The sequence below is a fragment of the Nerophis lumbriciformis genome, linkage group LG05 (assembly GCF_033978685.3).
Source record: "Nerophis lumbriciformis linkage group LG05, RoL_Nlum_v2.1, whole genome shotgun sequence".
Classification (NCBI taxonomy): domain Eukaryota; kingdom Metazoa; phylum Chordata; class Actinopteri; order Syngnathiformes; family Syngnathidae; genus Nerophis; species Nerophis lumbriciformis.
The window spans coordinates 8249001-8255000 of NC_084552.2; the positions used below are offsets into that span (position 1 = coordinate 8249001).

General features: G+C 36.1%; 1 protein-coding gene across 5 annotated transcripts in view; it reads right to left on the reverse strand.

Moving 5' to 3' along the window:
* Positions 1–6000, reverse strand: part of ptprz1b (protein tyrosine phosphatase receptor type Z1b) — a 186972-nt gene that overhangs the window by 21520 nt on the left and 159452 nt on the right. The window lies entirely within an intron of this gene.

Consider the following 6000-nt stretch of genomic DNA (forward strand, 5'->3'; position numbering starts at 1 on the left):
TTTCCTGTGTGTGTGTGTGTGTAGGTACATGCTGGGGAAACAAGAGGTGCCATGCAGATGTTTGGTCAGAAGTGTTTGCACGTACTAAATGTTAAGACAGTGATGAAGTGTGTTGTTAAAAAGTTACATTATGTCATCTCTAATACAAGTTGCATTATGTCATCTCTAATACAAGTTACATTATGTCATCTCTAATACAAGTTACATTATGTCATCTCTAATACAAGGGTGTCCAAAGTGGCCTTTTTTTTAACCTGTTTTTTTTAATTGGGCATAAATAAAATGAAGTCATTATTACATAGATCAATTATTCAATAATACAAGGTATTATTACGTGAGGTTTTTTTTTTTTTAAAGTACACATATTACATGAGTTACATTATTAATTAAAGCTGCAAGCAGCGTTGTTCGGGCCCGCGTATTAGGCAGGTGCTAGTCCTAAGTGTCCCAATACTTTTGTGTACTTTTAGTCTGAAGTGTCCCAAGACTTTTGTCTAGTGTACCTACGTTGTCTGCATTGTGTGGGCACGTTGGTGCTTCCTGCTTTTAAGCAGCCATCTTACAAAAACAGCAGTGCAGCAGCATCAGCGCAGCGGTTCTTTGAAGGCTCATAAAATCAAAACCGGAGCAGTTATAAAAAAACTGTTCTGTTAATGTATGCACAAGGGTTTAATCTCTCTCCTGTGTTAGTTTGAAGCCAAAACGACAAACGCGCTCAGAGGAGATAGTTTTTGAAGGAAGGTGACCGGTTTTTACAAAATAATTGTTTTGAAGGGGGAATAGCAAACTTGTTGTTGATTTTTGCTGGGGGTTGTCAATTTATGAAATGTAGGTCTAAGTGAGACCTACGGAGAGGTTTTTGTTTCATGTCTCTCCGACCTTCCCAGTGGGAGTTACAGGCAGTTTTGTAATTTTTTTCTTCCGAGGAGCAGTTTTTTGTGCGTTTAATAAAAAAATTGCTGTAGAGCACAATTTTTAAATTTGGGGTTAGGTTTTTTCATTAGAGCACAGTTTTAGCCAGTCCTGATGTGTGTGTTCAGTTTGGTGAGTTGTGAAGCATGTTAAGGGGGTCAAATTACAGCTCAAAGAGGCAAAAGTGACTGTTTTTAGTACTTTTTTGTCTTGAAGGGGGAATTGCCAACTTCCTGTTGATTCTAGCCCGAAAATGTACCATTATGAAAGTTAGGTCTGAGTCAGACCTACATAGAGGATTTTGTTTCATGTCTTTCCGACCTTCCTAGTGGGAGTTACAGGCAGTCTAGTTTTTTTTTTTCCTAGGGGGCGCTAGAGCGCAATTTTGATTTTTGCAGTTTTTTTTTTTTTATTAAAAGACAATTTTCGCAGGTCCTGATGTGTGGGTCAAATTTGGTGAGTTTTGAAGCATGTTAAGTGGGTCAAATTAGTGCTCGAAGAGGCGGCCGGTATAATAATAATAATAATAATAAAACCTTAGAAATTCAATAGGTCCTTATGTCCCATTGCATAAGGACTCCCTGTGGGAGTCCTTTTGCAATGGGCCATTGCGGGCCCTAATTATTATTGTTTGGCTCAGATAGTTTCAGCTCAACTTTGGATTGCTTTTACTTTATTAACCCTCAGGGAACAAAAGCGAAAGTCCATTTTTGCTGTATTTTGGCCATCGTCTCTGTTTTGTTACTTTCATTTCATAATGTTTCCTGAGAGTTTTTTTTTTATCTTGAATTTTAAATTGCAATGATAACATCTTTTTGCAGGTGTACGATTGTGGATGGCCACTTTTACATTACCTTTCAACTGATACGGTACCCGGCAATCAATACCAGTACCTATGTTTGTGTGTGTGTATAGTCAATATTTGTTTTATTGCAACATTTCAATATGATAACTGCTGTCCAGTTGTCCTATCTTGTTTTATTATATCTTGTGCATCCTAACTTTACTTACGTCGGAGCGTTTTTGTTGGCATTGAAAAATGCAACATTACCGAGAGCAGTGTTCTTAACCATTGTTGGGCCACAAGAGGGCTGACTAAACATACTCTATGTGTTTTGCAGCTGTGGTAAGGGCCCTCCCTCTGTGGTGTCAAAGTTGAGCCCCAAGGTCAAAAAAGTTAAGAACCCCTGACCGGGAGGTGGTTTGGCTGCTCTCAGTGCTGCTGGAGTGATCCCTATGTAGATATTCAACAATAACCCAAAGTGCAACAGGACTTTCCCCACAAACGTCTCAATCAACTTGAGCCCAGAACAAAAATAGCAAACATGAAAGGTTTTGTTTGAACCCTTTGAAGGCCTTTTCACCAAAAGATGTCATGCTTTTAAAGAGTTCAAATCTGCATAAAGTGAGTTATTTTAATCATAATATTATTATCTGGGCTGTCAAATGATTCATCAGATTTTGGAATTTGGATGATTCATGATGAATCACGGGTGATTATTGGCTTGCATGATTCAAATTAGCATGAGAAAAGATAACAATATTTGCTGCAATGCAAGTTATTTATTTACACAAAACTTGCTAGCAGTTTTATCTAAAGTTCGTTCAGGAAGGAATTTGGAGGGAAATTAGCCAGCGAGACCACCAGTCAAGAGTCTCCTCACTGAAGTAAAGGTCAAAGAGCTTCAAATAAACTGCATGATTATTATCCGTGTGCACATGAATAATGCAATACTTTTTTTGGGATTACTCACATAAGTTCAGTCAATTATTTTGACAGCCCTAATATATATATATATATATATATATATATATATATATATATATATATATATATATATATATATATATATATATATATATATGTATAAACATACACATTTGTATGCACATATATACACAAATATATCTATACATAAGGTATATTTATATACACATATACACACTTCCATACAGTATATACATACATATAGACATATATATATATATACATACATATAGACATATACATATATATATATATATATACATAAATACATACAGTACATACATACATATATACATATACACAAATTTAGATATGTATATATATAAACAGAGGTGGGTAGAGTAGCCAGAAATTGTACTCAAGTAAGAGTACTGTTACTTTAGAGATTTATTACTCAAGTAAAAGTAATGAGTAGTCACCCAAATATTTACTTGAGTAAAAGTAAAAAGTATGTTGTGAAAAAACTACTCAAGTACTGAGTAACTGATGAGTAACATACACACACATATCATATATATATATATATATATATATATATATATATATATATATATATATATATATATATATATATATATATATATATATATACACATACATTGATATATACAGTATATCATTTATATTTATTTAGCCGTTTTTGTTTACATGTTAAAGGTGTTTTAATGAATATACATGCATGTTTAACACATATAGATTCCTTTCTTTCATGTTGACAAGAATATAAGTTGGTGTATTACCTGATTCTGATGACTTGCATTGATTGTAATCAGACAGCAGTGCTTAACGTCCACGTTTTCAAATGCAGGAGAAAAAAAGTTCCTCCTTTCTGTCTAATACCACATGAAAGTGGTTGGTTTTTGGTATCTTATTTGTCCAGCTTCCATATTCGTTTTCACACACTTTACAAGAAATACATTGGCGGCAAATTCCGTAGCTTGCTAGCTTGTTTGCGCTGGCTTTCGGAGACTCTTATTTTGAAAGCGCAGGCGCGATGGAGCGGCACTTTTATTGTGAAGACAGGAACTGTGCAGTCAGTCTTTAGGCTTGTGACGGGATGTCCGTTTGAAATAAAAAAGTGTCTTTTTTCCTTCACACTTTTGATTGATTGATTGAAACTTGTATTAGTAGATTGCACAGTACAGTACATATTCCCTACAATTGACCACTAAATGGTAACACCCCAATAAGTTTTTCAACTTGTTTAAGTCAGGTCATGTGACCGCCTGGCTCTGTTTGATTGGTCCAACGTCACCAGTGACTGCATCTGATTGGTGGAACGGAGTCAAACGTCACTAGTGACTGCATTTGATTGGTGGAACGTAGTGAAACGTCACCAGTAAGGCAGGCACTTTGAAGGTCTGTCTGACAGACCAAAACAAACAAAGCGTGCATTAACAGATCGATAAAAATTAGTAGCGAGTAGCGAGCTGAATGTAGATAAAAGTAGCGGAGTAAAAGTAGCGGAGTAAAAGTAGCGTTCCTTCTCTATAAATATACTCAAGTAAAAGTAAAAGTAAGTTGCATCAAAACTACTCTAAGAAGTACAATTTATCCCAAAAGTTACTCAAGTAGATGTAACGGAGTAAATGTAGCGCGTTACTACCCACCTCTGTATATAAATATATGCACATATAAAATTATATATGTGTGTGTGTGCGCGTGTATATATATGTGTGTATATAAACACATGTATATGTATAAACATACACATATTTACACACACACATGTGTATGTTTATACATAAAGTATATTTTATACACATACATACACACATACAGTATGTACACACATTTATAACATTTATACGTATATGTTATATATATGCATTTATATATATATATACATATATATATATACACATTTATATATGTATACATACATATATACACATATGTATATAAATATATGTAGACACATACATATATACATACATGCATTTATACATTATATATACATTTACATAAATATACACATGTAGATATGTATATATGTATATATACACATATATAAATGTATATTTATATGTAAATATATACACACACACACACACACACCCATTATATACATATGCATTATATATACATTAACATATACTGTATATATGTATTCATACATATACATAAATATGTATACAAACACATATAAATACATACATACATCCATATATAAATATACATATATACATATAAATACACACAGATATAAATGTATATATATACAGTGTTGGGACTAACGCGTTCCAAAGTAACGCGTTACTGTAACGCCGTTAGTTTCGGCGGTAACTAGTAATCTAACGCGTTATTTTTTTTATTCAGTAATTTAGTTACCGTTACTACATGATGCGTTACTGCGTTATTTTACGTTACTTTTGATGTAGTATCGGCTAGAAACAGAAGCGCTGCGGTGTCGCGTTCTTCTGAATCTTCCTCTGTCACAAGCCGGAGAGAAGAAAAGAGGCGCGGTCTATGTGTGTGTGGGGGGTGGGGGGGCGGGGAGGGGAGGTTTGATCCGCGGTTTGATATATGAAACAAAAAAAAAAAGTTGTTGGCACGTTCAGTCCACACACAGCGTGGTCATGGCGAGCGCAATAACGGAGGAGCTTGAACGCCCAGCGCCATTGAATCGGTGTGTTTATAAGTGCAGACTCGGTTGTGCAAAACGAGGGTTTTAAACACATGCTGAACGTGCTTGAACCACGTTACGACATCCCGTCGCGCACCCACTTCAGCAATAAGATTGTGCCAGATCTTTATGAGCAGGAGAAGAAAAAAGTTGTGGATGAACTATCCCGAGCATCATCTGTTGCGCTCATGACAGACGGCTGGACGTCCAGCGGAACTATAAGCGCTCACTTCATCACAGCAGACTGGGAGATGAGAAGACACGCCCCCTCTACGAGAGTCACCTTGCGCAGGTGCTGACACAAGCAGTGGAGGAATGGAAGATAAAGATATCCCAGTCACACGTGATAATGCCAAAAATCAAATAATTACAGAGAATGAGGCAGGACTGGGACCACAGATAGGTGCTTTGCACATGTAGTGAATTTGGCATCACAGAAGGGAATCTCAGTCAATAGGATGGAGCGCCTCTTTGGGAGGATCAGGAAGGTTTCTTACTTCCACCCAAGCACAACAGCTGCTCATGTGCTTAAGACAAAGCAAGAAATGCTAAAGCTGCCTGCTCATACATGATGCCCCAACGAGATGGAACTCCACTTATGATATGTTGGAGCAGCAGGCAGCTATATACTCTGCATTGACCCACAACACCCTGAAGACAAATGTCACCCTGTCTGATGATGATGTGAGAGTGG